The sequence below is a fragment of the Lathyrus oleraceus genome, chromosome 5, assembly GCF_024323335.1.
Source record: "Lathyrus oleraceus cultivar Zhongwan6 chromosome 5, CAAS_Psat_ZW6_1.0, whole genome shotgun sequence".
Classification (NCBI taxonomy): Eukaryota; Viridiplantae; Streptophyta; class Magnoliopsida; order Fabales; family Fabaceae; genus Lathyrus; species Lathyrus oleraceus.
This window is the reverse complement of record NC_066583.1, coordinates 237,269,651-237,297,583: the sequence shown is the minus strand read 5'-3', so window position 1 is coordinate 237,297,583 and position 27,933 is coordinate 237,269,651.

Below are 27,933 nucleotides of genomic sequence, written 5' to 3'. Positions count from 1 at the left end.
CAAATCCAACAGTCTGCACAAACATTTTTTAGGGTTTTTGTTGTTTATTAAGTATTTTAAGGTCCTAAGACCATAAACACAAACAAAATACACAAACAAATATATACAATCACAATATATGGCTCAAATGAGCAAAGTGAAAATGACATAAACATAAGCAAGTTAAATGATATGTAAATGACAAATGAATGGTAAATGACTTGAAATTAAATTGCACAAAAGTAAATGACTTGAAAATAAAAGTAATATTAATACAAGTTAGTCAAATGTTAGTGGATTAGATGTTAGTGGAGTTTTGCTTTTTAATTGATTAAGTCATTCTTTGGAGAACACTCAACCATCTATTCACAAGCATGGATCCTTGAACCAAGATATATTCCAAAGGAAGGAAAAAAGATCAAGTTTCCACACAATACCATGAAATATGGGAGACTTACAATCTCACTTACTAGAATGTTATGCCTTTAGGGTCAAATTTAGCTATATGTTAAGCAATCGTAATTGGAATTATGTAGAAGTCACAACTATCTGAGGTCGGGCAATAAAAATTTAGGTGTTAACGCATGTTAGATATTTGGTATAATGAACCAAACTCCTAAAACATACCACACACTAAAAGAAAAAAGGATAAAAGGATGGACCTATCTCATCCATAATTGTATTGGTTCATCTAACACAAGGTTATTGATGAACCAATTCTCCTTAGGATATGGAGATTTTATTGATCAATGAAAAGGGTGGGAGAGAATAGGATTGGAGATGAAGATGGAGGGGAGATGAGAGAAACACAAATTAGTCATGAAAGGAATTTTATCAAATTAAAGTCATTCATTCGGTTTGGGAGATGAAATGTACATTTCATCAATCCCCTAAATCCAATAATTTTAACTTAACAAAATTCAAATCAACCTTGACCAAGGCCCAAACACATACTCAAACATCACAAGTCAATTAAAATGGCTCAACATAATTTCTATACAGTTAATCAATTAAAAATCAAATTAAGAATGCATTTTAATTAAAATTAGTTTGGTCAAAACTAAAACCTCTTCAAAACACCAAATAAATGGTCAAGAGATTTATCCTAGATCAAACAAGGTCAAAGGACCTTATACTAAAAATTTCATAATTTTTGAAAAGTCAGAAGTATTTTTAAACAATTAAAAATATGCACAAAAACCATTAATTCATGAAAAATATCAAAATTAATCCAAAAAATAAATTTAATTTAGAAAATGAAAGAGAAAAATATGTAAATATTTTTGGTTAAAGTGCCATATTTTTTGGATTTAAAATGAAATTAATATGAATTAATCAAAATCGCACAATTAAATGAAAAATCAGAAAATATGGAAAATCAGGGGTCATCAGATCTCCCTCATTAATTGAGGTGGCATATCTGATGGGCACACGCACTCGTTCCACCATGCACCAAGTCAAATGCGTTATACGTGTGGTAATCAGAACCAAGGGCTAAGATTAAAACATTTTGAATGTATCTTGTGGCTGAGAGGTAGGACAACACATCACTGGAGCTAGGGCTCCGGTCATCTTCTCCGGTGGACATTACCGGACTGGTCCACCATCAACCATCACCAAAATGAAAAACAAATACATGGACTTAAAGAAAAAATCCTCAGGAGCTCGAATCTAGCCTCAATTTTCTCCAATTCCAAGTATATAAAATGATACAGGGATTTGAATTTTAAGGATCATGAATTGAGTTGCTTCGATTTGACCTAAAAGCAACTCAATCTTGTTGCCTACATTGGTAGAACTTCAGCCAACCAAAAATCACAAAGAATGATGAAAAATTTACAGATAATCGAAGAGATCAAGTTTCTACAAAATCACCTCCGAGTTGATCCAATTTCACTTCATCTTGATCTGGATTTGCTTGCTTTCTCTTGCTCTTGCTTGCAGAAGTCAATTGAGATGAAAAAGGAAGTGAATTTATGGAGTTTGAACTTCCAAATAGAAATGAAGTTCAAGCTCTATTTCAAGATAAATCTTTAGAAATTCTATGGTAGTGAGGGTTTGGATCAGTCTAGCAAAGCTTGGGCAGGGTGTGTGTGACGTTCTGATCACAATGCACTTATATTCATAGCCAATGTAATTCTTTTCTACACACTTTTTTTTTCAATGTTCAAAAATAGCAATGATCAACATGAGCTTGCATGGGCATTTACAAACCCCAATTAATGATTGGCAAAGGTCCAAAAGTCTGCACATGTCATGCTAAAGGTGTTGCATTAAGCCGTGCATTGTTGGATTGAATTGAATCATGAGATTTCTCCAAATGGTACCTCACATTGCACCCATGTGCAAATCCTTCATTTTTTTTGGAAAAATGAGGTGATCTTGGACTTTTTGGAAAGGTGAGAATAAGGGGAACAACTTTCATGTTGAACACTTTTTCATTTGAAGCTTCGATCATGATGAATTTTGAGGTGGATGTTTGGGAAATCAAACATATTTGAAAATTTTCTAAGTCCCAAGTCAAATGTTCACTTCTTCCATATTGAATAACTTTTTCTATGGACCTAAAATGAAAAAAAGTTCCTTCCTCAAAGTTTTATCTCTTTCAAACCTCTTCAATTTGGTCACAAATTTGACTTCATTTGGATTTGGCATGAAGGTGTTATGCATTTTAGAAGTTGAGGAAAATGACTTGTTCAATGGTACATGCATTTTCAAGTTGAATTTGAGCTTCCGACAAACATAAAAGTTGAAGTAGACATCTTTAATTTGATCATGGAACTTTAATGGCTTTCTTCTCATAAACATTGAGCAAGTTATGGTCTTGGGGAGTTGACCTCGAAACTAGGGTTCAGACAAAATGACCTATAATCTTTCACCATAAAAATGACTTTCCATGCAAAACTAGATCTTGACTTCAACATATAAGTTGTTTGGAATGTAATTTTGATTAACGTTTCTCTTGGAATCATTTTCATATAACAAAAATTGTAGGAGATAGGGTCTAGGGAACCCTAGTTTTGACCAGTTGACTTTCTCTAGTCAACCACCATGAACAACCTTACTAGATTGATATTCTCTTGACTTTTGGTACTCATGGAGGATAATATATGGATAAGATGATGTAATATGAAGTATCCTTTGAAATATTTTATCAAATCTTGAAGAAACTTGTTGGAGAAGTCACACAGGATACCTAGATGAATTAGGGTTTCCAAGGCAAACAAACTCCAAACCCTTGGTGATTTCTTGATCAAAATGATATGTTAAGATCATGAGGATCCATATGTGATGCTTAGAGCCAATGTGAACCATTTCTTGATTGAACTTCTTGCATTGAGGGTTTCAAACCCTAGATATGAACTTGATGGAGTATGGTGAGCACACACAATAACTACAAAAGCAACAAATTATGCATTGACATATTTTGGTATTTTGGTTAGTAAATAATGAAAAACAAAGTAGGATACAATCAAAAGTGCCTGGTGATCTCTCCCAATACAAACCCAATGAATGAGAGGTGAGGAGGATGCCAAGATGTGATCCCAAATATAATGTATATGATGAGATAACATGAGGGATCTTAGGGTCAAAATTGGGGTCTTACAAATGGGTTTGAGGACCAACCTGCATAATGATTTGATATTTTGATTTTGGAGAAGTGAATTGTGACCAAATATCATGTAGATGGGAGATTATTATTTATTTATGTTGTTTGTGATTATCATTTTCAGAAAAGTAAAAAGTAAAAACAAAACATCATAGATGTGGATGAATAAGATTGTATTTTATTGATGATAATAGAAATGCTCAACAATGTTCACTTCTCCCTTAGGCATAGAAGAAGGATTTTTCTAAAAAAATGAAAACAAATTACTTAGAGCAATGAATAACAGTAGGAACATCAACAACAACCCAATTGTTGCAAGTCTGACCATGCATCACAAAGTTGGCGCAAGCTTCGTCTTCGTCACCACTGTCTTCAATTACAACAGTTGAGTGTTGATCATTCCCATGAATGAACCCTCCATTATGGAAACTTGGTTGCACACTTTCAGCTTTAACATTGAACGACCCTGGTTGAAATCCTAATCCAGCCCTATTCTTGTTCTCAGCGATCTCTATCATACGGACCATTGATCAATGTTGCCATCTTCAATATCCTTTTGTGCATCCTTTAAAGAGGACATGGGTGCCCCAGTTTTCTTCTCTTCATAAATATACAAGGCTTTAAATGGAGTTCTAACCTCCTCCTTAGTTTTGTAGCGGTAAGTTCATGACCATCAAGCCATGGATAAGCTTAACGTCAAACAAACAAGAGCCGCCACCACGATTTTCTTGTTTACAAAGGAAAAGGGAAAAGTATGAACAAAACACAAAGATAAGAAGGTTTCAAATCAAAACTAATAAAATGCCAGAGATTACAGGTGAGGGGGTTGGTTACACAGAGGGAAGGTGTTAGCACCCAAAGTGTCTTAGGTACTCCTAGGGAGCCCTTTTTTATGTGTGTATGTGTTTTTGGTATAAATGATGTTTGAGAAAAATAGAGTGTGGGGATGAGAAAAGAATTCATTGATTATACTTGTGTGTTTGACAAGACCTTCATACTTGTTCCTACGTACCAACATAAAAATGAAGGATCAAAACCTCGTAGTTCGTGGTAACAAATTCAAATTGAGTGGATTGCTTTTAATCAAAAGTTAAGTGAAAAGAGGCACAAAGGACCAAAAAGTTTGAATGAGTGTTAGTTCTTTTTGTCTTTTGAAATTTTAAGTCAATATGATTAGATTTATTTACAAGTTTGATTTAAGAAAAGGTTTGAAAGTTCATTGGTGTAGCGGTTAATTCATGACTATCAAGCTATGGATAAGCTAGACGTCAATTAAACTAGAGTCACCACCGCGCTTTTATTGTTTCCAAGGGAAAAGGGAAAAGTAAGAACAAAACCCAAAGATAAGAAGTTATCAAATCAAAACTAATAAAATTTCAGAGATTACAGGTAAGGGGGTTGGTTACACAGAGGGAAGGTGTTAGCACCCAAAGTGTCCTAGGTACTCCTAGGGAGCCCTTTTTTGTCTGCATATGTGTTTTGGTATAAAATGATGTTTGCAATAAATAGATTGTGAGGATGAGAAAATAATTAATTAATTATATTTTTGTGTTTGACAAGACCTTCAGACTTGTGCCTACGTACCAACATAAAACGAGGGATCAAAACCTCGTAGTTTGTGGTATCAATTTCAAAGTGAGTGAGTTGCTTTTAACAAAAGTTTAAGTTTAAAAGAGGGACAAAAGGCCAAAAAGAGTTTGAATGAGTGTTAGTTCTTTTTGTCTTTTGAAATTTTAAGTCAACATGATTAGATTCATTTACAAGTTTAATTAAGAATTATGGTTTAAAAATGCAATGGCATAAGGCCAAAGCTTCTAATTTGCAAAAGAGTCTAAGTTTAGAAATCACAAGCAAAGAAGATTTTTTAAAAGAGGAAGAGATTTTATATTTAAGAAGTGGGAGGAGATGAAGAGACTAATCCTAAGCAAAAATTAAAAGTTAAGAGTTGAAAAGATCTAACCAATGGGATGCAATCCAACAGAGAAGAATGTCATATAGAATCCCATTTTTCCTTAGACTTTAGAATCAAGCAATACCAATACATAAATAGCAAGATGAAGAGCAAGGCATCAAATAAGGATAGCCACATCCAAGCTAGCAACTTCATGATCTTCTTCATAATCTCCCATGTATCAGATCGACTACTCCTTTGAATGGCTCAGAATCATGCATTAGACACAAGTTGAAAGTAACATCTTCATTAAGAACATGTAGCAAATGAACTCAAATGGATCTCAACACTTGTATCAGATGAAAGTTCACTTCTTAAGCACTTGGTTTTAGGAATGGTTGGCATTGGCCAAGTCCTTTTACATAGGGAATGTTGCCTAATTCTAAGTCCAATGTCTCATATCAAAACCCAAAGATAAGAAGTTTTAGAATCAAAACTAATAAAATGCCAAAGATTAAAAGTAAGGGGGTTGGTTACACAGAGGGAAGGTGTTAGCACCCAAAGTGTCCTAGGTACTCATAGGGAGCCCTTTTTTGTGTGCATATGTGTTTTTGTATAAAATGATGTTTGCAATAAATAGAGTGGAAAGATGAGAAAATAATTCATTAATTATATTTTTGTGTTTGACAAGACCTTCGGACTTGTGCCTACGTACCAACATAAAATGAGGAATCAAAACCTCGTAGTTCGTGGTATCAATTTCAAAATGAATGATTTGCTTTTAACAAAATTTTAAGTTAAGCAAATGAACCAAATGCCTAAAAAGGTTTGAATGATTGTAAGTTCTTTTTGTCTTTTTGAAATTTTAAGTCAAGTATAGTTAAGTCTGTTTACAAGTTTGATTAAGAAAAGCTTTAAAAATGCAATGGCATAAGGCCAAAGTTTCTAATTTGCAAATGGTCTAAGTTTTGAAAACAAACACAAGCAAACAAGATTTTAAAAGGAGGGAGAGATTTGAAATTAAAGAAAATTAGGAATAGATGAAGAGACTAATGCTAAGCACAAATTTAAAAGTTAAGAGTTGAAAAGATCTGACCAATGGGCTGCAATCCAATAGACAAGAATGTTCATATAGAAACCCAAATTCCCTTGGACTTTAGAATCAAGAAATATCAATATACAAATAGCAAGATGAAGCGTAAGGCATCAAATAAATATATCCACATCCAAGTTTAGCAACTCCATGACCTTCTTCATAATCTTCCATGTATGAGATGACTTCAAAGATAAGCATTAGGCATAAGTTCAATGTAACAACTTCAATATGATCATGTTGCAGATGAACTCAAATGGGATCACTATACTTGCATTAGAGGAAAGTTCACTTCACAAGCACTTGGTTTCATGAAAGTTGGAATTGTCCAAGTCCTTTGCACAGGGAGTGTTTCCTAATTCTAAGTCCAATGTCTTAGAGCAAACCAACAATCCACACAAAATTTCTTTTAGGGTTTTTGTTGTTATCATGTACATTAAAGTCAAAAGACCACAAACACAAATAAGTATATACAAACACAATATATTCACAAGATATGGCTCAAATGAGCAAAGTGAAAATAATATTAAAGTAAACAAATTGAATGGTATGAATAATGGCAAATGAAATAAGACTAGAAACTAAAGTGCATAAAAGTAAATGGCTTAATTAAATGTTAATCGTTAGTTGATTAGAAGTTAGTATTGCTTTGCTTTTTTTTAAGTCATTCTTTGGAGAGCACTCAACCCACTTGTCACAAACATGGATCCTTGAACCAAGACATCTTCGAAAGGAAGGAAAAAAGGCCAATTTCCACACAATACCATGAAAGAGGGGAGACTTACAATCTCACTTACTAGAATGCTATGCCTTTTTGTGTCACAAATTTAGCGCTATGTTAAGCAATCATAATTGGACTTATGTAGAAGTCACAACTATTTGAGGACGGGCAATAGAAATTTTAGTGTTAATGCATGTTAGAGACATGGTATTATGAATCATGCTCCTAAAACATACCACACTTAAAAAGAATATGCAAAAGGGTGGACCTAATCTCAGCCACACTATAGCACCTCAAATTTGCCCTCCTCATTCATGCATTCATTTTAGGTCATTTAACATTTCATATTGCATTTTATCATGTCAATCAGAATTAGCTCCAAGAGTTTGTCGTCCAAGAAGCTTGGATATCATCCAAGTCACTTTGTGGGTTCTATCTGAAGGATCAGTCAACACAAGGGAGATTGCGCATCAACTAGAGGTTTTCTTTAAAGGATCAAGCTTAATGGGCTCAGTATGATTCAAAATTCAACTATGAAGCCATAAGTCAACTATTGGTCAACTGAAGAGGAAATGGTCAGGGAATGACTTGAGTTACTTTCAAAATGTTAATCTTGAAGGAGCAAAAGTTTGTTCATGAGTTGTCATGCTCGCTAGGCGAGCAGAATGGATCGCCTAGCGAGTCCCAAGAAAAGCCACCAGAATCACCTGCGCTCAGAGGAATTTCCTGAACTGTCATGCTCCCTAGGCGAAGCCCACGCGTTTTGAAAATGAAAAAAAATTTAAATAAATTAAATAAATTAAAAAAATTAAAAAATTAAAAAATTAAAAAATTAAAAAAAAATTAAAAAAAACGAAAAGAAAAAAACAATAATATATATATATATATATATATATATATATATATATATATATATATATATATATATATATATATATATATATAAATAAAATAACAGAAAAATCTTGGACTTGGACCTCTCTCATTTGAGCCCACAAAGCCAAGAAAATCAGGTTATAAATTCTAAAAAAATTCAGTGGAAAAAGCTAGAGAGATTCTAACTAATTCAGAGCAACCTCCAGAGACTGAAGGGAACTCATCTGCAAAGAACCAATTCCCTCTCATATAAACCCTAAGATTGTTCTGCAAAGCCAACCGTGCCATTCAATTTCAATCGATCCTCCCCAATCAGGTATGCCCTATTTCCACTACCTTATACTTTTAACCTGAAATTTCTGAATGTATGAGGTATTATGGGTGAATTTTGAAGAGTGGGTATCGTTAGGTTTTGCATGTGGGCACATGTTTTAGTATGTATGTCATGTCTTGATGTGTGGATCCTTGCCCCTTGACTTTGAGTTTTGATACCCTTTTAATGCATTTGTTTGACAAGAGGTTTAGGCCTCCTACCCTTGGTTGCTTTTTGTGAGCTTTTTGTGAACTTTAATGGGATGATTCATGTGATTCTCTTATTTGGTGCAACTCTTGATTGCACCCCATCTTGTTTCTCTAACCTGTTTGTTGAGTTTTTTTTTGTGAGGGCTCACATGACTCTTGAAGAGATAGCTTGCTTGGTATTCCAGTTTATTTGTGGGATACCATTTGGAGATTTATTCTGATTGCTTTGCTGACTTGTTTTCTTTGACGGTGCTAGCCTGAGAGATCTCTGGGTTTCTTATTTCTTTAGTTGCTGTTACTTCGGATCTTTATCCGTGTGGTAGATCTCTTGATCCCTTTTACATCTTTTTTCAGCATTTTACCGCTTTCTTAGCTGGAAGACCTCGATAGGAGGCAATGTTTTTGTGTGTTTACTTTTGTACCCAAAGACCTCCAAGAAGAGGCACCAATGCTAAAGACCTCCATGAAGAGGCAATTGACGGATAAAAGGGATTAGTAGTCAATCCCCCGTTATTCAGTGTGTCGTTCTTTAAGATCACACTACGTGTCGATGCTTCAGAACAAAAGCCCAAGATCTTTTGTCCGGTCAGTCAGTGGAGAGGGTTCCACCTTTCTGAATCCCCACTTTTTGTCATGAGCTCACCCTGTCCAGGGTTAAGAGCTATGAGGTCTTATCCTAATTACCTATTTGATCTGCTCACCCTGACGTTCAATGTTAGTGGTTAAGAGCCCATTTGATTACCTTTCCATGGCTTGTTTGTCGAGGTTGATATGGCCCCTCTTGACTAAAGCCTTACCCACGTATGTTTGAGCCCCCTTGTTGGCGTGTTTACTTTATGTATGTTTGTTTTGTATGGTGTGATCGTCTCCCCATAGGATTGTTAGGCTTCGTATAGTCTCTCGTTTGCATGTCAATTAAGGTAGCACGGTTCCTTCGTCTAGGACTTCCTTTTTGCATGAGCATTCCTAAAACAAACAAACTCATTGATTTTTCTTCTCCTAAGAACACGTTAACTCCTTATACTACCGGTGAGTAAGTCTCCAAAGGTCGAGCATCCGGTAGATTGTGTAGTAACGTCATTCATCACAAAAAACCAACACATAGGTTAGCCGAGCTACGGGGCTCTGATTCTCAATCCTTCTTGAGATACGTATGCAGCAGGGTAGGGCCTGTGCGAGCAATAACTCTTTCTTTTCCCTACTTCAATTTTCTCTCTTTCGCATTGCATATAGGACTTTTTATACACACACTTTAGACATAAATAACAATCGTGGATCCTGTGGAGTACCACAGTCGTGAAGGGTGCGATAACCTTCCCTTCACGTAACCGGCCCCCTTACTCAGTTTTCTTTGGTTCGAGACTTTGTTTTATCCGTTCCCTCTTGGTTATGCAGTACTACCTTTCCCTCCTCTTGGGATAAAAGTACATAGCTGGCGACTCTACTCTTTTTCCTCGCCACCTCTTTTCGCGTTTATACTTGGATTCGGGAAATCCGGGGAGCGACACACACTCATGTTGATTTTACAATCAACTAGCCTTAGGATATGGAGATATCATAGGTCCATGAAATGAATGAGAAGAGAATGGGATTGAAATGAAGAGGGAGGGGAAATGGAATCAACACAAATTGGTCAAAGGAGGACTTTTATCAAATTAAAATCATTCATTTTGGGAGATGAAATGTACATTTCATCAATCCCCTAAATCCAATGATTTTAACTCAACAAAGTCAAATCAACCTTGACCAAGGCCCAACAACACAAGTCAAACTCAACAAGTCAATATCAAAAGCTCTACACAATTTATTTTGCACTTAAATAAGTAAAATAAATTAAATAATGCATTAGATTAAATTATGGTTTGTCAAATTCCTAAAACCTCATCAGAACACCAAGGAAATGGCCTTGAGAAATATCATAGGTCAAACAAGGTCAACGGACCTTGAAGAAAAAATTTCGTAATTTTTGGAAACGTAAAAGTATTTTTAAACAATTAAAAATATTCACAAAATCAATTAAATCATGAAAAATATTAATAGTGATCTAAAAATTAATTTTAATTCAGAAAATGAAAGAGGAATTTATTTAAATTTTTTTGGTGAAACTCTCATATTTTTTGGATCAATATTAAATATAATATGAATTAATGAAAATAAACCAAATAAAATAAAAATAAAAAAATGAGAAAAAACGTGGACCACTTGATATCCCTCATTAATTGAGGTGGCAGATCAAGTGGCTGCTAGCGCGCATTCCACTTGATATCCCTCATGAGTCAGCGTGCAACACAAATGGTAATCCAAACCAACGCTTGAGATTAGATCAATTCAAATGGATCATGTGGTTATGGTGAGTGCCAACACATCATCGGAGCCAAAGCTCCGGTCTCCTTCTCCGGTGAGCTTCACTGGACTGGTTCACTCACAACCATCACCAAAATTAAAAGTAAGGACATGAATTTAAAGTAAAAAAAGCCTCTGAGCTCAAATTTGGCCTCAATTTATCCTAACTCCAAGTATATTGAGAGATACAAGGAGTTGAAATTTGAGGTGCATGATCTGAGTTGCTTCGATTTGACCTCAAAGCAACTCAGTCTTGTCGCCTACATTGGTAGGACTTCAAACAACCAAGGATCCAAGTGAATTATGTAGAATTGAGTGAGAATCGAAGAGATGAAAATTTCTGGAAAATACCTTCAATGCAGGTCTGTGCTTGATTGATCTTGCTCTTGCTTGCTCTTGATCTTGTTCAGGACACTTGAAGGAGTAAAATTGAATAGATGAAAAGCTCAAGACTCTTGGAGTTTCGAATCTCAAAATAGTGAGATTCAAACTCAATTTCCAATGGAAATTATCAAGGTTATCCTTTGAAATGAGAGGGTTTGAAGGTGTGGATTCAAAGCTGGCACGTAGCGTCCTCAATTCTGATGCATAAAGCTTCTATTTATAGCCAAATGGATTAATATTTGCATACTTGAAATGGAATTCCAAAAATAGAAATATGCATTCCATGGGTGAATGGGTGTGTACAGGCCCATGAAATCACTTCTTATGATCCATAATTGAGTACAAGCCTTGCTGAGATCACATTGGAATGCTAGGCAGTGGTGTATCGAAATTTCAAGTCCAATCTTTCCAAATGATGATCCAATGTTCAAGCCATATGCAACACATTTAAATCTTGTCCAAAATGGATGAAATTGGACTTTTTGGAAAGGTTAGATCAAGAGGAACAAATTTAATGTTGGACACTTTTTCATTTGAAACTTGGATCATGATGAATTTTGAGGTGGAACTTGGGAAAATCAAACATGTCAAAAAAATTTCTAAGTGTCAAGCCATATGTTCACTTATTCCACCTTGGCTAACTTTTTATGTGAGCTTCAAATGAAAAAAGTTCCTTCATAAAAGTTGTAGCTCTCTCAAAGTCCTTAAAAATGGTTATAAATTTGACCTCATTTGGATTTATCATGAAGGATTTATGCATTTTTGAATTTGAGGAAAATCACTTGTTCAATGGCATTGGTCCAAAATGACCTATAAAGTATCCTCATATCACATGCACATAAAAGTTGAATTTGCTCTTCCTCCAAACATAAAAGTTTAAGTAGACATATTTAATTTGATTGTGAAACTTGGAAATGTTTTATCTCATAAAAATTGAGCAAGTTATGGTCTTGTGAAGTTGACCTCCAAATTAGGGTTTAGACAAAATCACCTATAATATTTCACCATAAAAAATGTCTTTCCAAGCAAAAATAGCTCTAGACCTCAACATGAAAGTTGTTTGGCATGTCATTTATAGTAATGTTTCTCTTGGAATCATGTTCATATGACAAAACTTGTAGGTGATAGAGTCTAGGGAACCCAAGTTTTGATCAGATGAATTCCTCTGGTCAACCACCATGAACCAACTTGATAACTTGCAATTCTCTTGACTTTTGGGACTCATGTAATAATAAAATTTGAAGTATCCCTTGAAATATTTGATCAATTGTTGAGGAAGCTTGTTGGAGAAGTTACATAAGATACCCAGATGTACTAGGGTTTCCAAGGCAAACCAATTCCAAGCTCTTGATGAATTTTTTATCAAAATAACATCTTAAGCTCATGGGGATCCATATATGATGTATAGAGCCATAGTAGACCAATTCTTGATTGAGATCCTAGCATTGAGGGTCTTAAACCCTAGATATGAGCTTGATAGATCAAAGGTGAGTATGTGCAATACCTATAAAAGAGTTAGACAAAATGCAAAGACATATTTTTGGTATTTTGGTTAGTAAAAATAATAAAATATAAAGTATGATACAATCACATGATGCTTGGTGATCTCTCCCAATGCAAACCCAATGAAAGAGAGGTAAGGAGGATGCCAAGATGTGATCCCAATGCTAATGCATATGATGAGAAAGCATGAGGGATCATAGGGTCAAAACTGGGGTCTTACAATTGGCATAAGGCCAAAGTTTCTAATCATTTAAACAAAGTATAAGTTTGAAATCACAATCAAAGAAAGTTTTTTTTAAAAAGGGTGCGATATTTTGAAATTTAAGAAATGGGAGAAGATGAAGATGTTATCCTAAGCATAAAATTAATAGTTAAGAGTTGAAAATATCTGATCAATGAGATGCAATCCAACATACAAGAATTTCATATAGAAAACCCACTTTCCCTTTGGATTTTGAATCAAGCAATAATCAGCAAGCAATTAGCAATATGAATATCAAGGCATCAAATAAAGATGACCACATCCAAGCAAGCAAATCCCACAGCTAGTAGTCTTCTTTGTCTTCTCATGTATCAGATGAAATACTCTTTGATCCACTCAGAGTAAAGCATCAAACACAAGATCAAAGAAACAGTTTACATCAAGACCAAGTAGCCGATAAGCTCAAATGAATCCCAATACTTGCATTAGATGAAGGCTCAATACATAACAACTTGGTCTCAGAATGTTGGCATTGGCCAAGTCCTTTTTGCACAGGGGATGTTGCCTAGTTCTAAGTCCAAGAGTTCAGATCAAGATCAACAGTCCACCAAACAGTTTTTAGGGTTTTTTTGTTGTTTATTAAGTATTTTAAGGTCCTAAGACCATAAACACAATCAAAATACACAAACAAAATATACACAATCATAATATATGGCTCAAATGAGCAAAGTGAAAATGGCATAAACATAAACAAGTTAAATGAAATGAATGATAAATGACGAAAAATTTAAATTGTATAAAGTAAATGACTTGAAAGTAAAGTAATATTAATAAGAGTTAGTTAAATGTTTATCAAAGTTAATTGAATGTTAGTGATGTTTTGCTTTTTAATTGATTAAGTCATTCTTTGGAGAACACTCAACCATCTATTCACAAGCATGGATCCTTGAACCAAGACATCTTCCATAGGAAGGAAAAAGGGCCAAGTTTCCATACAATATCATGAAATATGGGAGACTTACAATCTCACTTACTAGAATGTTATGTCTTTATGGTCAAATTTAGCTCTATGTTAAGCATTCATAATTGGACTTATGTAGAAGTCATAACTATCTGAGGTGGGGCAATAAAGATTTAGGTGTTAATGCATGTTAGATATTTGGTATAATGAATCAAACTCCTAAAACATACCACACACTAAAAGAAAATATCAAAAGGGATGAACCTATCTCATCTAACACAAAGTCATTGATGAACCAATTAGCCTTAGGATATTGATACTTCATTGGTCAATCAAAGGAATGGGAAAAAATAGGGATGAAGATGAAGTGGGGAGGGGAGTGAGAGAAACATAAATTGGTCATGAGAGGAATTTTATCAAATTAAAATCATTCATTCATTTTCGGAGATGAAATGTACATTTCATCAATCCCCTAAATCCAATTATTTTAATCCTACAAAAGTCAAATTAACCTTGACCAAGGCCCAAACAAATAGTCAAACATCACATGACCATAAAAATGGCTCAACATAATTTTTACACAATTAATCAATTAAAAATCAATTTAAAAATGAATTAAAATACAATTTAATTTTGTCAAAACCGAAAATCTCTTCAAAACACCAAATAAATGGCCAAGAGATTTATCTTAGGTCAAACAAGGTCAAAGGACCTTAGACAAAAAAAATCATCATTTTTGAAAAGTCAGAAGTATTTTTAAACAATTAAAAATATGCACAAAAATATTTAATTCATGAAAATTATGAAAATTAATCCAAAAAATAATTTTAATTCAGAAAATGAAAGAGAAAACTATTTAAAGATTTTTGGTGAATGTCCCACAGTTTTTTGGATTAAAAATGAAATTAATATGAATTAAACAAAATAAAGCAATAAAATAAAAAATCAGAAAATACAAAAAAACATGGGCCATCAGATCTCCCTCATTAGTTGAGGTGACAGATCTGATGGCCATGTGTGTGTTATCAATGGCGGACGTGAGTCAAAGCACTACACGTGTGGTAATCAAAACCAATGGCCAAGATTAGAGCACTGGACAAAGATCAGGTGGTTGGAACCTTTCCAACATACCACCGGACTGGTACAAGCTAAACTTCATGAAAAATGAAAAATGCAAAACTTCATGAAAAATGCAAAACAAGGACACTATTTTGAAGTGAAAATGCTCAAGATCACGAATCTGACCTCAATTTTCTCCAATTCCAAGTATATAGAAAGATACAGGGATTTAAATTTTAAGGATCATGAATTGAGTTGCTTCAATTTGACCTCAAAGCAACTCAATCTTGTTTCCTACATTGGTAGAACTTCATCCAACAAAATATCACAAAGATAGTGAAAAATTTAGAGAGAATCAAAGAGATGAAGTTTCTAAAATTTAACCTTCGAGTAGCTTCAATTCAGCTTGATCTTGATCTGGATTTGCTTGATTCTTCCTCCTCTTGGTTGCAGTGATCAATTAAGATGAAAAATGCAATGAATTCTTGGAGTTTGAACTTCAAACAGAAGGTGAAATTCAAACTCGATTTCAATGAAATCCTCAAGAAATTCTATGGAGTGAGGGGTCTGAGTTCTCTTGGCAAAGCTTGGGCAAGGTCTTGATGCACTTCTGAGCTCAGGGCACTTGTATTTATAGGCTTACTCAATGCTTTTTGCACACTTCAATTCAAAATCCAAAATTAGCAATGATCTCATGCATGCTTGCATGGGCGTGTACAAATCGCAATCAATGATGTCAAAAGGTCCAAACTTAATTCCAAATGATCCTAAAACGAAATCAAGGAACCATGCAATATTGAAATGAAAATTGGTCACAAATCTTTCCAAATGGGGTCATGCATTACACCCATGCGAAAGTCCGTCAATTTTGATCCAAATTAGATGATCTTGGACGTTTTGGAAAGGTGAGATCAAGGGTAACAACTTTGGTGTTGAACACTTTTCCATTTTAAGCTTGGATCATGATGAATTTTGATGTGGAAGTTTGGAAAATCAAACATATTTGAAACTTTTCTAAGTATCAAGTCAAATGTTCACTTCTTCCACCTTGAATAAGTTTTGCTATGGACTTCAAATGGAAAAGGTTTGTTAATCAATTGTTGATTCCTTAGGATTGGCATTAATTTTAGAAAACAAATAATGTAATCATCTCTGTTGTTTTAATATGTTGGGTTGAAGAAATTCAACATCTGGACCAACATGTCATGTACGATGTCACGACATCAGGTCTGTGACATCGCACATGTGTAGGAAACTGAATTAATTAATTCAGTATATGTCATGGGATCAGCAAGGATATCTGGTGAATATCCTAACTCCCATGTGGAGGTCTTGAAGACTAAATCAGAATATATATAGGCTCTAAACATGGAGATATATATGGAGAGAGTTTAGGAACTTGAAGACCTTGTTTGTAGCAGAATTTTTCTGCTGAAGTTGCAACAGCTAAGAACAAGTCTGCTGCAACTTTCTGAAGGCCCAAATCCAGTTGGGTGATTAGGTTATAAATAGCTGATTGTAATCTAGTTTTTGTAAGCCTCTTAGAATGAATTTTTAGGGGTGTGTGTAAGGTAAACCTCCCAATCTGTGGGAAGGTTACCGTGTGTCTCTCAGTGGTAAACCTGAGAGTGTTTGTTACTCAAAGCCTGTAGGCAAGAGTAATTATGTTCTTGAATGAAGCTGTGAAGCAAGTTCAAGGTGTTTGCACATTACATTGTATTTGTAGTGATAGGAATGGAAACTGGAGGTTTCTATCTAGGAGTTCCTAGGTATAGATTGCATTGGGTAGGGATTAAGTGAGGAGTTGTAAACGGGGGAGTTTAACTCTGAATTGATACTACTAATAGTGGATCTTCTTCCTGGCTTGGTAGCCCCCAGATGTAGGTCATGTTGGACTGAACTGGGTTAACAATTTCCTGTGTTTGCTTACCTCTGCATGTTATAATCATGTCTGCCATAATTCAGGTTGTGTTACAGTCTGCCAATCAAGTTAATAACAAACCTGATACATAGCCTTCTGTTGGAATGTCAATCAGAATGTTTTGACATTCATCAACAACAGCACATACTGTTTAATAAGCTGATGAATTCAGTTCAGTATGTAGTGAAGTCTGGTTTTCAAAAGCATATCAGACAAGGCCAAAAGAGCTGTGGGAAACTGTCAAACTGGATGTCTTGACAGTTCTTCCAGTAAGCTGATACTGAAGTAGAGACTGGTTGGTCTTTTACAGTACAGCAAATTTAGCAGTCTGTGTTCAGGAATTAAACAGACTGAGCATATGGTTCTGGGCTTGGATGTCAGACGGAATGTTGTGACATTCATTCCTGACAGCATATGCTATATTGTTGGAGGGTTAGTTTATCTGTTTCAGGATTTTTCTCAGGCTATTCTTCAGGAATCCACCAGTTGTTCTAAAATCTAGGAAACTAACAACTAAGCTACAATTAATGAACCTAACAAATAATCTATTTGTTAGCTCCTTAATAAGTGGAGATTAGTTTAACTTGTTACAACCTTTAATCTAGGTAATACAAGTACATGACCAACAAACTGGAACAATGTAACAAATGATGTTCAAAACAGGATTGAGACATCATGATGGCAACTGTGCAGGAAAACAACAGTGGTGAATGTTATGGTGCCCATAACAAACTGTTCCTCCTCTATAGGATGACATAGAAGGAGAGATTGTGACACTGTGAAAAGGTGCACAATAGTACAGAGTGGAATAACTGTCTTGCTGTAATAAGTACAATGTTAGATCAGATGTCATGACTTGAAGTAGAACATCTGAATACTGACTACACCAGAATTTCAATTGGTATCAGAGCAGGCATCCTGTTCTGTCTCTGGATGAGATCCATGGGTGATACTTTCTGGTAGCTGGCAAGGAGTTATGTTAGTACTGAAGCTGGACCCTGTGTAAGGTTCTGCAATTCCCTGAATGGTCCCTTGAAGTAGGTGGATGGACTGTTCATGACAGGAATGGTGTGTTCCTGTCTCTGGAGATTGGCAATTGGCCTGAGTGTGAGACAGCTGTGCCAGTACTTGATCACATTCAAACCTGGTATGGTCTTGGAGGCCAATCTGGTGAAGTGTGTGTTCACAGGTTGAGTTGTATTATGATTTCCGCTGCATAATACCTGGCAGAACTCAAACTCTGATGTAGTTTCCCCTCATGTGGATGAAAGGCTGCTGTGTTCAAGATCTCTTCATAATCTACTGAAGATGTCAAAGATACTTGAGTCTCCTCAAGTCCACTCATCATGACGTTCTCACTTCAGGATGGTAAGAGTCTCTTAATTACTGATTCTCTTACTCTCTTGAGTAGTGTATATGAAGACCTTGAAGACCTTCAAGGAAGGTTTGTTCCAAGGAGGTGGAACCAATGTTCTATGTGATGTTAGAACATGTTGTTCAACAAGTATGCAGCTACTGGTTGAAGAGCAGATGTTTTAGGGTTCAAACAAAGGGATAATTCTGTTTGGAACCTACTCCTGACCTGGAAGAGGAGACATCTGTGTGTGCTAAGTTGACAAACGCAGGGTCAACTGGGTGTGTGCTCAAGAAGGTCATCCCTAGAAGTTGAGCTAGTTGAGATGTGACATTGTGCAATCTCCTGCTGTTTGGCATATCCCTGCAGGTTGATCAGGATTGGATAGTTGTTCCCTGAAGTACTATGGTGTGTTGGAAGACAAGTCTCCTGGAGGTTAGCAGTCAATAATGGGGTAACCTGATTGTGATATCATTTAAGGGGGCTGGAACCATGAATCTTGTTATTCAAACACCACGTTTAGAAGTGGCAGTTCTTACTAGGAGTGAGAATATGAAGATTCATAGGTTGGTTGAGGTAATATGCTCTGGCAATGCATATCTACCATTGACTGGTGGTGTTTGTCTCACTAGTACTTATGGTCAGCTGAAGTCTGATTGGTCTGATTGGAGGAGTTAGTTGCCACTGGTAGGGATAGTGTATGTCATGTTGAGACATATGTGTACAATGCATGGATATTGGTGTGGAGTATCCATGATTCTTGATTTGAGGGGGAGTTTTGGTCAACCCCCTCACGTTTGGTCAGCCTAGGGTCAGGTTGGCTGTTGACCTGTGTCACATGGGTTCTGGTTGATGTGTGACACATTTGCAAGGAAGGATTCATCTCTCTCATTCCTAAGGGTGAATCTAATCTGGAAAGAGTCTCAAGACTGTTGAGGTGCTTGCAAGCAAAAGATGGTGACACTAGAAGAGTATTTTCAAAGTATTCTTATGGTGGAAGTATCTGAAAGGATAATTGGGAAAGGATTTAAGATCAATGTCTACTTGTGTCAAGTACAAGTATTTAATTGATTATCCTTGGAGCTCAAGATAACTGATGTTCTTAAAGATGTTGGAACATCTCTTCTTCAAGACCCTGTGCAGAATCACAGGAAGGATAGTACATTGGGGTATGATCTATCTCTTTGGTGGCAGCAAAAGCATATGATCTCTGAAAAGGTTTCCTGGCAAGAAACATGTTCAGCCTTGGTATGTACAAGAAGAAGAAGACATCATAGTCTTGATGGTGGTCACTTGGATCAGTTTAGTTCTGATCTAGGTAAGGAAGTGCATTGGCTAATGCACACTGTGGAGTTAAGAACAAGTGGCAGCATTCTTAACCTCATGAAAACAGCCTTGCTGAAGGAAGTGGAATCCTTGGCAGAGCTGAAGGGTTAGTTCCCAACTGGTCCTTCTGAAGACTCATACATCAGAGTGTCTGATGTCTTTGGAGAAGTAGCAGGGATTCATCAAGGTGTGAGCTTGGATGACTTAACTGCAAATCTACAGGATGGAGGTTGTTTGCTCAAACTTGGTTCCACAATCAAGTCTATGAGAACATTGAACTCTTGTTCTGTGAAGGGAGGAAGTTCTTTCAAGTGGCAGAAGAAGGAGCTGAATTCAACAGCTGGATGTCAAGCACAATGTTGTGACATTCGGTTCTGCATCAGATTCTTAGTTGATGAAGTGGCACATCAACTTGAGATAGAAGGATCTACAGGGTTGTAGATTGGACACTTCAAGTTCAAATCTCACTTGAAAGGTCAGAATATCTTTGGGAGAAGTCTGATAAACTTGGGAAGGTCAAAAGGCAGCATTTGACCTTGTCATATGAGAACTCATGAAGGAGGTAATCAACCAGTGGCATTTGGTCTATCTCAGAAGTGAGTTCGAAGAATCAAGATAATCAACATAAGGCAGCTGATTATTCTTGAGGAAAGTCTAAGACAAATTACTTTTGGGCAGAAAAGTATTAAGTTGAAGACAAAAGGAGGTGGTTCCCATTCATCCCTTGGAGCTTGTGGTAGGAGTTCTGAGCTATCTATGGAAGACTGTCTCTGGTAGTGGGATGAGAGTGTATATATCCCAATGTATGTCTGGGTTCCTCTGGCCCAAGCTGAGGACTCAGTAATATCTGAAGTCTATCAGATAGTGCTCCCTGTGATGCTGTGAAGGAAGTCTCAGCTGATGTTCAAACATCTTGTGAAGTGATCTTCTGTTCTGGTTAGAAGAGAAATTGACACAGAGTGTGGATGTGTTCAGCCAAGAGGGTTGGACAGAGGGTGCGCTCTTGAAAACATGAAGATGCGTCTTATGTTTTCCTTTCATCAAGTGGTCTGGAATCTCTTTGAATCAGGAAGTATGTGAAGGTCCAACCTTGGGGTGTTGGATATGATCATGTGTGACCTCCAAGAGAGTAGGTTGTCCATGACAGGGGGAGTTGTGCCTTTGTGCTGCAAGCAATCACCAAGCTTGTGGTCTATGTGTTCCCAGATGACTAGGTAGCTATCAGGACGCTGTGATGTGCAGCAAGGCTGAGTGAGCAGAAGAATGTCTGACCGGATGTCATGACATTGCCCTGGACAGTGCTGTTAATCCCTTCTGAATCTTAAAGTCATTAGGAATTATAAGGGTGATGTGGCTAAGTCTGATAAACCAGAATAAGCCTGTTGGCTACAGCTGTGTGGTACAGGGGGAGTAACCATCAACTGAAGTGTGAAAAGTTGGCTGTAGCGTTGCTAGGTGTCAAGTATCTACTGGAGGTATGACAGAGGTCTTGTTGAATACTGGCTGAATGCAGGAATGTTAAGACATCGCGTGCAACGTGTCTGACTGCATATATGGAATGGTCTCCATGCACTGGAACGGCTGTTTTGGAAAAGAAACAGTCAAGAGCTATAAAAGGTATTCAAAGATAGTCTGAGATCTTGTTGGTGATTCTCTGACTGTTTCTCAACAAAAATAAATGCATCTTGACCAAGCATTTATTTCTACCGGAAATTCCTAGGCACGGGCTGGACTATTTAAAGGATGCAATAGCCCTCTTCCTCTCACAAGAAAAACACTCCATTCTCAGAATCATGGGGTATGTTAAGGTATGGGCAAGCTGCGCCTGGATCTGGTTTTGTGAAGGGTGCCTTTACAAATGTTTAGCTAAAAAGGGGGAGAGAAATATAGTCCTAGGGTTGAGAATGTACCAGAAGAAAGCCAAACAGAAGTTGGCATCAGGCACAAAATCCACCAACTGGGTTTACCACTTGTGTCTTGTGATCTGAGTTAAGAAGACAGTTGTGCCTTGTGATCTGAGTTACATTGTCTATGTACTCAGCATTACATATTCTTCTGGAAGCTCTCCGGTTGAGGGGAAGGGTTCTGGTACAACTGAGTATTGTCCCCCTTCTTCCCCATGTACACCAACTTTGGTGTTTGTGGTGGTGGAGCCAATGACGGAGATGAAGAGCATTCCCAAATTGGGATGTTTTGTCCAGTGTATTGTTTATTTGTTTTAGCTAAAATTTGCCAAAGGGGGAGATTGTTGATTCCTTAGGATTGGCATTAATTTTAGAAAACAAATAATGTAATCATCTTTGTTGTTTTAATATGTTGGGTTGAAGAAATTCAACATCTGGACCAACATGTCATGTACGATGTCACGACATCAGGTCTGTGACATCGCACATGTGTAGGAAACTGAATTAATTAATTCAGTATATGTCATGGGATCAGCAAGGATATCTGGTGAATATCCTAACTCCCATGTGGAGGTCTTGAAGACTAAATCAGAATATATATAGGCTCTAAACATGGAGATATATATGGAGAGAGTTTAGGAACTTGAAGACCTTGTTTGTAGCAGAATTTTTCTGCTGAAGTTGCAACAGCAAAGAACAAGTCTGCTGCAACTTTCTGAAGGCCCAAATCCAGTTGGGTGATTAGGTTATAAATAGCTGATTGTAATCTAGTTTTTGTAAGCCTCTTAGAATGAATTTTTAGGGGTGTGTGTAAGGTAAACCTCCCAATCTGTGGGAAGGTTACCGTGTGTCTCTCAGTGGTAAACCTGAGAGTGTTTGTTACTCAAAGCCTGTAGGCAAGAGTAATTATGTTCTTGAATGAAGCTGTGAAGCAAGTTCAAGGTGTTTGCACATTACATTGTATTTGTAGTGATAGGAATGGAAACTGGAGGTTTCTATCTAGGAGTTCCTAGGTATAGATTGCATTGGGTAGGGATTAAGTGAGGAGTTGTAAACGGGGGAGTTTAACTCTGAATTGATACTACTAATAGTGGATCTTCTTCCTGGCTTGGTAGCCCCCAGATGTAGGTCATGTTGGACTGAACTGGGTTAACAATTTCCTGTGTTTGCTTACCTCTGCATGTTATAATCATGTCTGCCATAATTCAGGTTGTGTTACAGTCTGCCAATCAAGTTAATAACAAACCTGATACATAGCCTTCTGTTGGAATGTCAATCAGAATGTTTTGACATTCATCAACAACAGCACATACTGTTTAATAAGCTGATGAATTCAGTTCAGTATGTAGTGAAGTCTGGTTTTCAAAAGCATATCAGACAAGGCCAAAAGAGCTGTGGGAAACTGTCAAACTGGATGTCTTGACAGTTCTTCCAGTAAGCTGATACTGAAGTAGAGACTGGTTGGTCTTTTACAGTACAGCAAATTTAGCAGTCTGTGTTCAGGAACTAAACAGACTGAGCATATGGTTCTGGGCTTGGATGTCAGACGGAATGTTGTGACATTCATTCCTGACAGCATATGCTATATTGTTGGAGGGTTAGTTTATCTGTTTCAGGATTTTTCTCAGGCTATTCTTCAGGAATCCACCAGCTGTTCTAAAATCTAGGAAACTAACAACTAAGCTACAATTAATGAACCTAACAAATAATCTATTTGTTAGCTCCTTAATAAGTGGAGATTAGTTTAACTTGTTACAACCTTTAATCTAGGTAATACAAGTACATGACCAACAAACTGGAACAATGTAACAGATGATGTTCAAAACAGGATTGAGACATCATGATGGCAACTGTGCAGGAAAACAACAGTGGTGAATGTTATGGTGCCCATAACAAATTGTTCCTCCTCTATAGGATGACATAGAAGGAGAGGTTGTGACACTGTGAAAAGGTGCACAATAGTACAGAGTGGAATAACTGTCTTGCTGTAATAAGTACAATGTTAGATCAGATGTCATGACTTGAAGTAGAACATCTGAATACTGACTACACCAGAATTTCATCAATGTTATATCTATTTCAAACCTCTTCAATTTGGTCACCAATTGAACCTCATTTGGATTTGGCATGAAGGAGTTATGCATTTTAGAAGTCGAGGAAAATCACTTATTCAATGGTAATGGCCTAAAATGACCTATAATGTTTCCTCTTGGAATATGCATTTGAAAGTTGAATTTGAACTTCCTCAAAACATAACTGTTTAATAAGACATGTTTAATTTGATCATGAAACTTGAATGGATTTTATATCATAAAAATTGAGCAAGTTGTGGTCCTTGGAAGTTGACCTCCTAACTAGGTTTCAAACAATATGACATATAATCTTTCACCATAAAAATGACTTTCCAAGCAAAAATAGCTATGGACTTCAACATGAAATTTATTTGGAATGTCATTATGAGTAACGTTTCTCTTGGAAACATTTTCATATGACAAAAACTGTAGGAGATAGGGTCTAGGGAACCCCAGGTTTAACCAATTGACTTTCTCTAGTCAACCACCATGAACCATCTTGCTAACATGGCATTCTATTGATATTTAGGACTAATGTAGGATCATATATGTGTAGGATGATGTAATATGAAGTATCCCTTGAAATATTTGATTAAATGTTGAAGAAGCTTGTTGAAGAATTCACAAGATACCCAGATGAATTAGGGCTTCCAAGTCAAACAAGCTTCAAAATCTTGATGATTTCTTGATCAAAATGATATGTGAAGACCATGGGAATCCATATATAATGTATAGAATCAATGTGAACCATCTCTTGATTGACATCCTTGCATTGAGGGTCTCAAACCCTAGATATGAGCTTGACGGAGCATAGGTAAGCACACACACTACCTACAAAAGAGTTAAACTATACATTGACCTATTTTTGGTATTTTGGTTAGTAAATAATGAAAAAAAAGTATGATACAATCAAAAGTGCTTGGTGATCTCTCCCAATCCAAACCGAATTAATGAGGGGTAAGGAGGATGCCAATGTGTGATCCCAATGCTAATGCATATGATGAGATAGCATAAGGAATCTTAGGGTCAAAATTGGGGAGGAAGTGCAAATTCCACTTGCAAATACATGTGATATGAGGAAACATTATAGTTCATTTTGGGCCAATACCATTGAACAAGTGATTTTCCTCAAATTCTAAAATGCATAACTCCTTCATGATAAATCCAAATGAGGTCAAATTGGTGACCATATTTAAGGTATTTGGAAGAGCTACAACGTTTATGAAGGAACTTTTCACATTTGAAGTCCATAGAAAAAGTTATTCAAGGTGGAAAAAGTGAACATATGGCTTGATTCTTAGAATTTATTTTGATATGTTTGATTTTCCAAACTTCCACCTTAAAATTCATTATGCTCCAAGCTTCAAATGAAAAGGTGTTCAACATGAAAGTTGTTCCTCTTGATCTAAGATTTCCAAAAAGTCCAAATTCATCTCATTTGGACAAAGAATGAATGACTAGCACATGGCATAAAGTTGAAGGACCATTTGGAAGATTTTAAGTTCCACTTTCCACACACAAACGCATGGCCTTTCCACATGACTTCAACATTGCTTACACTCATTTTTGGACATGAATGCATCATTACATGGGCCTATCACACGCCCATGCATCCATGCAAAGGCAAATTGCTATTTTTGAATTTTGAAAGAAATGTGCAATTATGAATGACCCTGGCTATAATAGAAGCCCTCTCATTCTGAATTAAGGACCCTGACGCGCAAGCTTTGAATCAGCAACCCTAAACCCTCACATTCAAAAGACAAGCTTGGTGATTTTCATAGAAAATCAAGTTTGAAATATCCCACTGTTTTGAGATTCAAACTCCAAGAGTTATTCTTCTGTCTTGATCCATTTCCACTCCATCAAGCATCTGAAGCAAGGCCAAGCACAATTGAGAGAAAGATCGTGTCCATCTGAAGCTGCAGTCAAGGTGAATTTTTGAATTTTTCATCTCTTCGATTCTCACTCAATTCTACACTATTCTTTTTAATTTTTTGGTTGTCTGAAGTCCTACCAATGTAGGCAAGAAGATTGAGTTTCTTTGAGTTAAATCGAAGCAACTCAGATCACGATCCTCAGAGTTCAACTCCTTGTATATTTTTATATACTTGGAGTTAGATAAAATTGATGCCAGATTCGAGCTCCTAAGCATTTTTACGTTAAATTCATTTCCTCCTTTTTCATTTTGGTGATGGTTGAGGGTGCACCAGTCCGTTGGGGTCCACCTGAGAAGAAGACCGGAGCTCTGACTCCGGTGGTGTGTTGGCACGTCTCTGAACCACATGATCCTTCTAATTTGTTTTAATCTTGAGAGTGCAAATCGATTACCACGCATGTGGAACATTGACTAAGGTTCACCATGGATAGCACGCTATGATGCACTTGATCTGCCTTATTTTCATTAATTCATATTAATTTTAATATTGATCCAAAAAATATGGGACTTTCACAAAAAAATTTAAAATAATTTTTTGTTTCATTTTCTAAATTAAAATTATTTTTTGGATCAATATTAATATTTTTCATGATTTAATTGTTTTTGTGCATATTTTTAATTGTTTAAAAATACTTTTAAGTTTCCAAAAATTATGAAATTGTTTCTCCAAGGTCCTTCGACCTTGTTTGACCTATGATAAATCTCTGGGTCATTTATTTGGTGTTTTGAAGAGGTTTTAGGTTTTTGACCAACCATAATTTAATTTAATGCATTTTTAATTGATTTTTAATTGTTTAATTGCAAATAAATTATGTTGAGCTATTTGTGTTGACTTGTTGAGTTTGACTATTGTTGTTGGGCCTTGGTCAAGGTTGATTTGACTTTGTTAGATTAAAATCATTGGATTTAGGGGATTGTTGAAATGTACATTTCCTCTCGCAAAATGAATGAATGATTTTAATGTGGAGAAAGTCTTCCTTTGGCCAATTTGTGTTTGTATCATTTTCCCTCCCTCTTCATCTTCAATCTAATTCTATCCCATCCACTTCATTAACCTATGATATCTCTATATTCTAAGGCTAGTTGATTGCAAAATCAATACAAGTATGGATGAGATTAGGTCCACCCTTTTTCCATTTTCTTTTTGTGTGTGGTATGTTTTAGGAGTATGGTTCATTATACCATATCTCTAACATGCATTAACACCAAAAATATTATTGCCCGACCTCAAATATCCAATTACGATTGCTTAACATAGCGCTAAATTTTGACACAAAAGGCATAGCATTCTAGTAAGTGAGATTGTAAGCCTCCCCCCTTTCATGGTATTGTGTGGAAACTTAGCCTTTTTTCCTTCCTTTCGAAGATGTCTTGGTTCAAGGATCCATGCTTGTGAATAGTGGGTTGAGTGTTCTCCAAAGAATGACTTAAACAACAAAAAGCAAAACCAAAGCAAGCAATACTTCCTTTCTTCATATTTTCTCTTTTTGTTTTTTCGCTCGGTTTTTATTTTCTATTCTTGTTTTCCAACTAAGTGCCCTTCTTTGGCTCATACTTCTTTTGAACCATCGAGTTTATTTTCTTTTCTCTTTAATTTTTCTCGATGATTATTTCTCTTTTTTTCTTTGTTTTCGCACTCACCTTGGCTTTCAGAACTCATGGGGTTTTACCCCAAACTTAGAATTTCAACACAGTTTAATAATATCAACTTGACTCTGAACAAGGTATGGAATTGTTTTGGCCGCGGAGTACATTTACGGGGTTAAACAAAAACATGGATACAAGCTCAAATGGGGTTTACAAAGGATAGAATTATTGGGATGGCTATAAAGGCTCAAGGTTATATTCAAACAACGTGCCTCAGTGTGTGTAGTTATGCAATGACAGTCCTAGAGAATCTATGCAAATTTTGAGTGATAAAGACATACCTGAATATCACTTATGATGTTCAATGTGTTTGGCTTTCTATGACTCACCCTGTTAGGTTAAACTTTAATAGTATCCATAGTACCTCTAGTATGGTGTGACATCTTCCTTACTTCGGAATGCACAGGGCACTAATGTTGGTTAAGCTGTATACGTTGCGTCTGATCTTTCTTCTTCAGCAGTGTCGACTTCCCGGGGAGATCCTTCACAACAAGCAATGATAAGTGAAGTGATCCTTTCATCCACTCTTAGTTGTGATCATTACTAATTTCACAATAACACCACAGACCTGAAACACTTGCAGCATTATGTACCCTAAAATAGAAAAGCCAAATATAGAACGTAAT